Here is a 12,542-nt window from a genome sequence, read left to right as displayed (position 1 = left end):
GCTTCACCCACATCAACTCACAGGTGACGTGCCATGGCACGATACTTAGACTTTGCACTGGATCTAGCCACAACAGCCTGCTTCTTACTCTTTTAAGACACAAGTTTTCCACCAGCAACCCAACGGTTGATCACCTATCAACAGGAGATCTAGCCCAATTAGCCTCACAAAAACCTTCAACACCATGTCCATGATCAGAGTATAACATGCCGCAACCTAGAGCCTTCTTAAGGTACCTCAGAATACCAACAACAGTCTCCCAACAGGATGTATGGGGAGACGAAAGAAACTGCCGCACAACACTAATAGGGAAGGCAAGTGTTAGATTGAGTCACAGTCAAATAATTAAACTTTCCCACCAACCTTCGATACTTCTCAAGATCTTCTAACACATCACCTCACTTCAACTGTAGGTTTCACATTTGGATCCATCGGAGTATCCAGAGGTTTGGTTTCTAACATACCAGTCTCTGCAATAAAATCCAGAACATATTTTCTCTGAGAAAGTGAAATTTCCTTCCCAAAGAAGGGTGGAAGAGCTTAGAGCTAAGTGGGATAACTTGGCTAACCAACCTTTTTAATAAGATTATGACTACAAGGAAGATTCTAAACGAGTGGAGGAGAAGTATTGTAGTCCCCATCTACAAAAATAAAGGGGATCTTTAGGATTGCAATAACTATAGAGGCATAAAACTTATGAGCCATACGATGAAGCTTTGGGAGAAGGTTATTGAAGTTCACTTGAGAGGAGAATCTAGAATCTCATATAACCAGTTTGGTTTTATGCCAGAGAGATCGTCAACAAAAGCTATTTATTTGCTCAGAAGACTCATGGAGACCTATAGAGCTGCTAAAAAGGACCTCCGTATGGTCTTTATTGATTTGGAAAAGGCCTATGATAGAGTGCCTAGAGATTTAGTATGGCAAGTCCTAAACAACAGAAAAGTGTCGAGTAAATATGTGGACATAATTAAAGATATGTATGATGATGTGGTAACAAGTGTGAGAACCAAGGGCGGTCAAGGTAACAAGTTTCCTATTTCTATTGGGCTAAACCAAGGGTCAGTTTTAAGCCCCTATCTTTTTGCACTTGTTATGGGTGAGATGACTAAAAATATCCAAGGTGAGGTTCCCCGTTCCATGGTGTATGCTTTTGTAGATGATATTGTCTTGTTGGATGACACTATATTTGGGCTCAATGTTAAACTGGAATGATGGAGATCAATAGGGCTGCAACAGGGCCGGGTTGGGTCGGGCTTCTTAAAACCCTAGCCCAACCCTAAGTCCCATTAGCTGGGTCCATACCCACCCTGAACCCTGACTCGGGGCCTGAAAAATCCAACCCTGACCCTGAGCCCTGATCGGGCCAGGCTTACCCTGATTGGGCCCAACTTTTTTCGGTTCAGATTTAAATTAGGTTGGCCTTAATGGTGGTGGCTTATCGCCATAAAATTAAAATTACAAGCCCTTCTGGCTTCAAAAACATTGATGTAAAATGATGAGATGAATAAATAAATTGTCACATGTGCCATTGGCAAGATGTTTTCTTGGTTATCTATGAATGTTCACCAACATAGACTTCATCCTAAACATCAAGTAGTATATTTGGGAACATTACCAGAAAAAAAAAAAAATCTGGGATCTACTGTATTAAAGTATGATACACATGCAATTTAAGAAATGTTTCCACATGACAAATCGATCCATACCACTGCTAAGTCAAACTAAACTGAATACCTTGATTAATTTTGAAGTCCAAGGCTAGGGGAATCTTAGCCCTTTGATCCAAAGTTCAAGGCAGAATTAAATCACAGCCCTTCGTCCTAGGGCGCCATCCTATTGGGGGCAGGTCTAGGGTTTCAAAGTGAGTTGTGAGGCAGATCTTATGGCAGTTGCAGGTCTAAGGAGTTTGCCCTTGGAGAAGCTAGTCGGAGCACGACTGAGCGGCCAAATTCCCAGTGAAGGCAATCCCCAACAGGGGCAACACAATGAGCTAAATAGAAGCAAAAAATGGATATGATGCAACAACCATGGATTCTCAGCTACCAAAATCTGGATTTTGCAGTTGTGATGATCGGAATTCATGCTAGCAGTAGGGGTGACCGACGAAGTACTAGGATTTGGACTAAGTTGTTGCACATGGATTCATCTTCTATTTCCCTCTCACCCATTCTGATCTCTCAGGGACATGGAGTCGAACACCTCTACTGCTGCTTCAGAGATTCTAAATGTTTGATTCAAGCGACCATTGACAGATTCCTTGAGAGAAACTCACTACTCTGCATATCCGATCGATTCCTGAAACCCTTGCAATGGTGGTCTCGGGTTGGTCTCTTACCGGGGAAGGAAGAGAGATGGGTAAGTGGAGAGGTATGGCTTCGGGTAAGAATGAAAGAAGAAGAAGGGTTGGAGAAGAGGAGATCTAGCCATGGTTGAGAGGTTGAGATTTACCAAAGGGAAGGTTGGAGAAGGAAGAGAGAAGAAGAAGATGGGAAGTGCGGCGGCTATGGAAATGGATAGGGAGAAAAAAAGATGAGAATAGAGAGAGGATTAGTGTTTGAATGTTTGATAACCCCAATCTTTATTAATTAGACCTATCTACTCAATCAAGCAAATTAAAAAATAAATAAATAAAACATTTTTTTAAACTAATTAAATAAATTTAGACTAACATGCAATCTTACCCAAAAAAAAAAAAAATAGCATGCAATTAAATCATGAATCTAACTAATTTGGCATGAAATTAAATTAAGCTAAGTAAACATGATAATTAGGGTCGGGCTCAGGTCCAAACTAGGGCCAAAGTCGAGGTAATAAAATCAGGGTCGGGCTCAGGGTGGGCCGGGCGGGCCAAAGACATCAACCCTTACTCGCCCTGACCTTGAATCATGGCCAAAAATTCATGGTCGGGGCCATGTTCAGGATCAGGGTGAGTTCGAGCCGTCAGGGCCAAACTTGTACCCCTAGAGATCAACCTTGGAATCAAGAGGCTTTAAAATAATTAGATCAAAGGCGGAGTATGTGAGGTGCACTACAATAGAAAATGATGTTGTAGCTATTAAGGAAGAGAGATAACACAAAGTGACCATTTTCGATATTTAGCATCTGTCATTAATAAAGAAGGCGATATTGAGGATGATGTGTATAATTAAAATGGGATGGATGAAGTGGAGGGGTACTTCTGGAGTCTTGTGCGACCGTTGGGTCCCTATAAAGCTTAAAGTGAAGTTCTATCGGACAGTCTTGTGACTTGCTATGATGTACAACGCAGAATGTTAGGCAGTTAAAAAAGACATATTGATAAGCTATGTGTAGCGAAAATGAGGATGTTAAGATGGATGTGTGGGAAAACTAGGAGGGATTAGGGAAGGAATGAACATATTAGAGTGGATTTGGGAGTTGCCCCATTTCATGATAAGCTTCATGAAAGTCGTTTGAGATGGTATGACTATGTTCCATAGAGGCCATTGGATGCGCCATTACGGAGGAGCGACCTCATCTAGATAGAGGGATCCAAAAGAGCTAGAGGTAGACTGAAAATGACCATAGGAGAGGTTGTGAGGAAAGACATGCACAGATTATGCTTAGTCCGAGTATGGCCTCGATAGAGCGGAATGAAGGGCCAAGATCCAGGTGGTGGACCCCCTATAGTTGTGTTCTACTTCGTTAATGCGTTTAACAGTTTGTTTTCTCTTTCTTTTCTTTCTTTCTTTTTATTTTTATTTTTTATTTTATTTTTTATTTTTAACTTGCCTTCTTCCTTGTCTTTTCTTGGATCCATATGGCCAACCCCATTAAGTTGGGATAAGGATTAGTTGTTGTTGAAAGTGAAATTCCCTTCCTTGACTGTGCAACTTCAATACCTGAAAAATACTTCAACCTTCCTAGATCTTTAGTTTTAAATTGATGCTGTAAATGCACTTTCAAACTTTGGATTCCTTCAACATCATCTCTATTAATGACAATAACATCAACATACATAACCAAAATTATCCTCCCTACACCAACTTTCCAATAGAACACCAAATGATCACTGTTACACATTGACAACCTAAATTCAATAACCATATCAATGAACCTACCAAACCACACTTGAGGAGTCAGGAGACTGCTTCAACCGTATAAGGACTTCTTAAGCTTACACACCATACTAGACTCCCCCTGAGCGACAAACCCTGGAGGTTGCTCCATATAGACCTCCCCATGCAAATTACCATGAAGAAAAACATTATTCACGTCAAACAGATACAACGACCAAAGAAAAACATTCTTCACATCAAACAGATACAACGAACAATAGGGTGAGGCCATAAGAGTTATAAATAGATGAGCATAGGCCAACTTAGCAACTGGAGAAAAGGTATCTAGGTATTCAACACCACAAACCTGGGCATACCCCTTCGTAACCAACCTAACCTTTAACTGTGCAAGAGAACCATCAGGGTTAATGTTGACCACATAAACCAACGACAACCAAAGCAGATGTGCCCTTAGGTAATGGTACAAGATCCCAAGTTTGAGTCTCCTTCAAAACAAACAATTCTTCCTCCATAGCTGTGCTTCAGCCAGGAATAGACAATGCCTTTGCGACAGACTTAGGAACAGGATGACAAGAAATAGTTGAAAGATAAGAATGAACGGAAGACAAGAAACCAGAACAAAGTTCGGTGGTCTCTCTTTCTCTTTGTTTTCTCTTGGTTTGGTTACTTAATTTCTGGTTTGTAACAGGGGTGTCCAAACGGACCCGGGTTTATTTCATTATAACTAGAGAGGCTTGTGTCCATTAATTGACACATCATACTTTTCCCAATTCAACAGCTTCTTTACCACACTCATCCATGGCAAGGCTAGAAATTTCAGATTCTGGTGGGATTTTTTACCGCTGCCGAAACTTAAATATTTCAGTGAAATTTTGGTAAATATTTGCATGTTAGTTTTGATACTCATTTTGTTTTGACCTTTGTCAAAACTGAAATATTTTGCTGAAATTTCGACCAAAACACTGGTCCAAAAGAGTGAACCCTTACCCACTTGGCATCATGATTCGAAAATCCCAAAATTTCATTTTTTTTTTTCTTTTTTTTTAATACACCGTAACAAAACTGCGTACAAAATATGAAAACGACATCATTTCAGTCGAAATTTTGGTAAGTTTTATGTCCTTTCGCCGAAACAGTACATTCTACCCTTTATAAATATACATGTCTCGCGAGATGGGATCGAAATTGCAACCTCATGTCATTGGTTTCAGTCCATTTCACCTCGTTTCCCCTGCAAAAGCTCAAATCAGTCTCCAACTCCAATTTTTGGCCACATCATCACCTCAAGGACAAGGAACACACTACATCCAAGTGTGGCATGTAAATTATTCAATCTTATGTTTCTTCATGACATGTATGTATTATTTACTTGTTTTACTGCTATACTGTCTTATATTAGTAGAATAGGCAATATTACATAGTGTATATAGAACAGTTCGACAGTTACTGCCAAACAAGGGTGCGACTCTAAAACACTGCTATGTGTCTCTTATTTTGCAAAGTTCAGTTCTAAATATATTTATTTACCTTAAAACAAGCTTTCCTCCAAGTTTCATATCATAATATGCTCGTTTGACAATCGAAACAACAATTCAAAAGAAAAAAAAAAAAAACCACCGAAACAAAACAAGATTTCAAACCTTGCTTGTCACCGCAACCAGGTGTGGAAGCGGTGCATCTTTTGCCAGGGATGCCCTAGCTTACCCATATGGCCAACCTCACTATCCGCTATACCTGAGTCATAGTGCAACACATCACTTTTGGGGGATGCCCTAGCATATGAATGAAAATGTAAAATGTTAGGATTCATAAAAAAAGGGTTTGGCTAAAGTTCTTACAATGCCGACTGCCAACCTGACACCAACCCTCATCCTTTATCGGGATCGAGACTGACAGTATAAAACACTGGAGTTTTTGGTTACTCAATGTGTATCATTTCTTAATTTAATGCTGATGATAATTCCCAGTTTATGTCTGTAATTCTCTTATGCCTACTTATCTAGAATTCTTTTATGCCTAGCAAAATGCATTTGGGGCCTTTCTTATTAGTGAAAAGTTAATACCAGTATAGTGTGCAAGCCAATCAGCATACTTGGGATTAGTTTATTCAGAATTTTCTAGATACAATTGACTGGAGTAAATTATATCCTGCAGTATAATATTTTCGAAGTGGGCAAGCCTGTGGCACAACAGTTAAATTGCACTATTGCAACATGTTGGTCACAGGTTCAAAACCTGGAAACAGCCTCTTCTGCGAAGCAGGGGGCAAGGCTGCGTACAACTTGCCCCTCCCAGACCTTGCAGTAGCGGGAGCCTTGTGCACTGGGTTGCTCTTTTTTTTTTTTTAGTATAATATTTTTGAAATAGCTTGGTTGAAAAGGGTTGGATGGCTATATTTGCCCTCAGTTGATTTAGCCCGACAGTATTTTGTGTATTTTTTTTTGGATAGGTAGTCCCCAAGGAGAGTTGAACTCATGACCTCTTAAATCTTAATTGTGAGGTGTTGGTCCTATACAGTGGTTGGCATGCTTGGCTAATCATGCACTCAAAAAAAAAAAAAAAATGTAGTTAGACTAATGTAGGGGTGGAAAATATATGCTGTATTCCTGGTTTTTTGCATCTTCTGCAAACCTTTTCCAAATTGTTTGAGATGCTGCAAATCTGGTATTTTGTATGTCCTTGATGCTGTTATCATGTTGGGCTAAAGAAAAAATATTATATAGGATTTATTCATCCCCCTCTCATAAGTAATATTTTTCCTGACATGGATAAAATGCTTTTTATGCAGATTGGACAGGGAACCTATAGCAGTGTATACAGGGCCCGTGACCTGGAAACTGGAAAAATTGTTGCAATGAAGAAAGTTCGGTTTCTTAATATGGACCCAGAAAGTGTCCGTTTTATGGCCAGGGAAATCTATATTTTGCGTAAGCTTGATCATCCAAATGTTATGAAGCTTGAGTGTTTGGTCACATCACGGATGTCCTGCAGCCTGTACCTTGTGTTTGAATATATGGAACATGATCTTGCTGGGCTTGCAGCAACACCTGGTATCAAGTTTACTGAACCACAGGTGTCTGTTCTTTCTTTTTTCACTGTGAGGAAATTGAAGCTTCCAACTAGGTTCACCACAATACAACGGCAGACATTGCTACATATTGGGCATTGTGTTTTGACCAACCATGCAATGATTCCCATCTAGGTCATCAAATGAAAGACCCTAATCACCAAAAGTTTAGACATATTCCTGGAGCATCTGCAATTTTGCTTTCTTATTTCAGTAACTTTAAGAATATCTGATCAATCTATTAAAGTGAAATTTTTTGTTTTTACTATTAAGTTTCTTAGTTGGACCCATGAATTAGTCACTTTGTGAGCAGTTCAGCATGTGACTGAAGTTGAAGGCAAAGTCACTGCAACATTAGACGAAGTTTACGGTGACTAGATCACTTGTTTTAATTATGGTTTGCCTGCATGAAGTGTCAGTTGTCCTGGAATGCTGTTAAGGGACCATCATCTTGATATGCCAAATGGTTTCCTTAGGGTTCTTAATTTCAATGAATTCAGTTGGTATTATTGTTTTTTTCGGCACTTTTACATATTATTCATGTGGGGCATTTGTTTTGATTGCAGATTAAATGTTACATGCAACAGCTACTTCATGGGCTTGAACACTGCCATAGTCGTGGGGTCCTGCATCGAGACATCAAGGGTTCAAATCTTTTAATTGACAATAATGGTAATCTCAAGATTGCTGACTTTGGGTTGGCAACCTTCTTCACTCCTGATAACAAACAGCCATTGACGAGCCGTGTGGTTACTCTTTGGTATCGGCCTCCTGAGCTTTTGCTTGGTGCTACGGATTATGGGGTTGCTGTGGACCTCTGGAGTACTGGTTGCATCCTCGCAGAATTGCTTGCAGGGAAGCCTATAATGCCAGGAAGAACTGAGGTACTAGCCACGCCTTATGCTTGGATGTTCCCTTTCTGTCTCTCTTCCACTTATAGAAGCTTATGCCCTTTTGTCACATTTGTAGTACTAATATGGGGCTCTTTCATTATGAATTGTATGACTTCTATACGGCCTCCATAAGCACATTCTTATATGTATTGGCTGTCCTCTCACCTATACTATTCAATTAGTGCACCACTTTTTGGGTGGGTAAGCTCAAAACTTGGATTGATCTCAAAGATCTTCAGGTCAATAATTTTACCTTTACAACCTAATTTAGACCTACAGTTCTGACTACTAGCATAAAATAAGATATAAAACAGACAAAAAAAATATGTGGAAAGTGCTCCTTCCTGCCCATTATTCTAAAGCCATCTTCCATTCAGAAAGTGGTCCCTTACAAAATCTGATCTTGATAACCAGGATCAGTGAAGAAGAAGAAGAAGAGAGAAAAAGAAGAAAAGGGGGGCGGGGGGGAAGAGATACCCCGGGCTTAGACTTCTTGTTCTAATCGTACGGTAGCATGCTTTATTTATAATAAAGTGAAATTACAACTCCAAAAGACTCCTTAGACACTCAACGTAATCTACATATAACTAATCTTCACCACTAATTATAAACATCACCATGACTTCTAAAACATCACCATAATTATTAAACACAACCATAACTTCAACACGCCCCTTCAAACTGGAGCATATATATATCCTCCTAGGATCCAGCTTGGAACAACAAGAACAAACATATCAGTTGTAGAACCTAGTAGACAATAATCATATGTAAACTCACAGCAAATAATAAAGCCACAGAAAAAACTTGTTCCAGTCGCAACACTAATAAAAATATATCAGCCACAGGCAGCAACAACAGAGAAAATTCTTCATAAAGAAGAAATCCATAATATAAGCGGTAGGAAACATCATCCGCAGGCCAGATAATAGTAGCAGCAACAGAAACAGAAACAGTAAAAGCCTAGATAATAGCAGTAGTAGAAGATGAATAAATCATCGATACAAATCTGTAATCTAAAAGATCTTCAGAGAAACAATACAGAGTAATCTTTAACAGGAAGAATTCCAAGCAGAAGGGAATTTTTGGCAAGAAGAAATCCCCAATAGTAAATCTTCAATAAGAAAATATTGAGATAGTCTGACATTGTTTGTGGATGACTCCACTATCATGTATAAGAGCCACAAGAGGCCTCCCCACTTCAAACCAATTGGTTTTAAGATGGAAGCTTTTTTTTTTGGATGAATAAATAAATTCATTATGAATGGAATACAATAACAAATAATCCTCAATATTAAAACAAACAAATAATCTGCAATAAGGAGACAAGAGAATAATCTTCAAGAAGGAAACACAAATAATCTGTAGATTGCACAAATGGAATACAAATAAGTCCAGACTCAAGCTTCTCCTTAATGAAGTGACGATCAATCTCAACATGTTGTATGATGATGTTGAACATGGTTGTAAGCAATGCTAATGGCAGACTTTTTGTCACAATAGATCTTCATTGGAAGAGAAACCGACGCAGCAAGATCCCAAAGGAGACTTTGGAGCCATAATAGTTCACAAATCCCTTGGGCCATTGCTCGAAACTCAGCTTCAGCACTTGACTAGCCACCACTAGCTACTTTCTTGCTATGCCATTGACCAAATTGCCACCAACAAAGGTATTATAACCAGTGTTAGACCTACGATCGTCAGGTGAACCAACCTAGTCAGCATCTGTAAAGGCTTCAATCTGAAGATGACCATGAGGAGCAAACAAAATCCCTTTTTCTGGAGATGACTTCAGGTAACGGAGAATACAGTGGACAGAATTCATATGGGAGGAATATGGATCATGCATAAACTGACTCACCAAATTGACAACAAGGGAATATCTGGTCGAGTATCGGAAAGATAAATAAGACGTCCAACCAGCTGCTGATAACTTCCCTTATCCACTGTATCACCCACTCTACTAGAATGGTGAGCATTAGCCTCTAGAGGTGTATCAAAAGGTTGACAATCCAACATGCCAACTCCAGACAATAAATCAAATGTGCACTTCCTTTGACAAAGGAAAATAACCTTTGTAGACCAAGCTGCTTTTATGCCAAGAAAATAACGCAGCTGGCTCAGGTTTCTGATATCAAACTCGGTACCCAAAATTGTTTTGAGATGGAAATTTCTTTTGTGTCATCACCCGGTAATAACTATGTCATCAACATACACAATAAGAATAACAATCTTACCACTAGATTTCTTGGTATAGAGGGTGTGATCAGCATTGCTTTGAGTCTGCCCTACAAAGATCAAAACTTTTGTGGAAACAACCAAACCAGGCACGGGGAGATAGTTTGAGAACATACAAGGCACTCTTGAGTTTACGGACCTTACCCTCTATTTGTCTGCAATCAAATCCAGGAGGGATTTCCATGTACACCTCTTCTTCAATCTCCCCATGAAGGAAGGCATTCTTCACATCTAATTGTTGCAATTCCCATCCAAGATTTACGGCACAAGATAGAATAACTTGAATAGTATTCATCTTTGCTACAGGAGCAAGGGTCTCTTGGTAATCGATGTCATATGTCTGAGTAAACAAGTCTGGCTTTATAACGATCCACTATGCCATCCGTCTCTTGCCACCCATTTACAACCAATTGTTTTCTTATAAGAAGGAAGACTAACAAGATCCCATATGTCATTCTTCTTAAGTGCATGTATTTCTTTAGCTATAGTGGATTTCCATTTTGGATCAACCAAAGCCTCCTGTCAGTTCTGTGGAAGAGAAACTGAAGACAAGATGGATGCTAATGCACGATAGGAAGGAGACAAAGAAGAACAAAACTGAAATTTAGAGATAGGGTATTGGGTGCAAGTTATAGGTTCTTTGTGAACAGCTATAGGCAGATCAAGAGGATTATTATTACCAGATGGAGCAGAAAATAAGTGGAAGGCTCCCCCTGAAGATGTGACGCATCATATTAAGGAGCAGACTAATGGAAACCAATGACTATAGTAACAAACCAACGTCGTGTCGGGGGAGGAAAGCACTTATATGGTTTTACCCCTTCTGAGTAGCATAGTAACCTAGAAAGATGCACTTAGACTACAAGGATCAAGTTCCCTATGGGGGATGATGGTTGCGAGCATAACAGGTGCAGCCAAACACTTTGTGTGGCACTAAAAACTCTGAGTTCCCTTGGAGAATAGTAAGAGGTGACTTAAATTTGAGCACCTATGATAGCATTCGTTAATCAAATAGATAGTAGTAATGCAAAGATTAAATTATAAGTATCGGTCACCGTATTGGTGGGTTAAATTTAAGATACGTATCGGAGGATATCGTATCGATATCGATCGCCGTATCGGTCGGCCAAAATTAAGATACATATCGGAGGGTATCGTATCTTATCGGAGATACGCTAAGATACACACATAAATGGATATGAAACATCTTTTTAAACACTTTTGCATAAAAAATTTGTTAAAAAAAGCTATTAATAACATGTATTATGCGTAAACACTAAATTGAGGGTATTGCACTAAGAATTCAAGGTTTGTAGTTGTCCCATAAATGTAAAATTCTTGTTCCCAACCTTGATTTCTACTTTAGTTAGAGAGAAATATGGCTGATAGCAACTTTGAAACAAAAATCCCTCAAAAAATCGTGTTTTCTGAAAAAATACCCATCTTGGCCATTATATGACCGTAGCGCACTGTATCGATACATACCAATACGTATCGATCAATACATATCGATACTCACCAATACGTACTAATACTCATCGATACGTACCGATCGATATATACTGATACTCACCGATACATACCGAAACGTATATTTCACCTCGATTTTATATTTTTCATAGAGTATTAGTACGTATCGATGGTGTATCAGTGCATATCGGTATGTATCGTAGGATATATATCGATACGAAAGGATTTTAAAAATTTCATGTATTGTATCGGTGTGTATCGTATCAGTCGGCTAAATTTAAGATACGTATCGGAGGGTATCATATCGGTATCGGAGATACTTTGAACCATGATCAGAGATACTCTAAGATATACTAAAGATCAAGGATTTTAAGTATTAGTATCGGTAGCCGTATTGGTCGGCTAAATTTAAGATGTGTATCGGATGGTATCATATTGTATAGGAGATACTTTAAACACTAGCAAGAACTGCTTCACTCCAAAATTGAGGGACTCAGCCACCCCATTCTGAGCCAGAGTGTCAGCGCAACTTGTTTGATGAAGAATTCCCTTAGCATTAAGGTAATCTTGAAAGGCACCATCTATGTATTCCCAACCATTATCGCTCCGAAGAACTTTAATAGTTGCCCGAAACTGAGTCTGAACCAAGGTTCAACATATCGGGTTTAGACCGTGGTTTAGACCGAACGAAAACTTCGAGGAAACTAGAGAAATTTTCTTGTAATGATGGAAATCTTGGTTTCGATCCCCAAACTGGATTTTTTTTTTTTGTCTGATTTTTTGTGTACATCCTATTTTTGACATTTCTAACATATTCAAGGAATTAGTTTCTTG

General features: G+C 39.1%; 1 pseudogene; it reads left to right on the top strand.

Moving 5' to 3' along the window:
• Positions 1 to 12,542, top strand: part of LOC122074784 — a 43,545-nt pseudogene that overhangs the window by 3,784 nt on the left and 27,219 nt on the right.

The sequence above is a fragment of the Macadamia integrifolia genome, chromosome 3, assembly GCF_013358625.1.
Source record: "Macadamia integrifolia cultivar HAES 741 chromosome 3, SCU_Mint_v3, whole genome shotgun sequence".
Lineage (NCBI taxonomy): Eukaryota > Viridiplantae > Streptophyta > Magnoliopsida > Proteales > Proteaceae > Macadamia > Macadamia integrifolia.
This window is presented reverse-complemented; position numbering and strand designations above follow the sequence as displayed.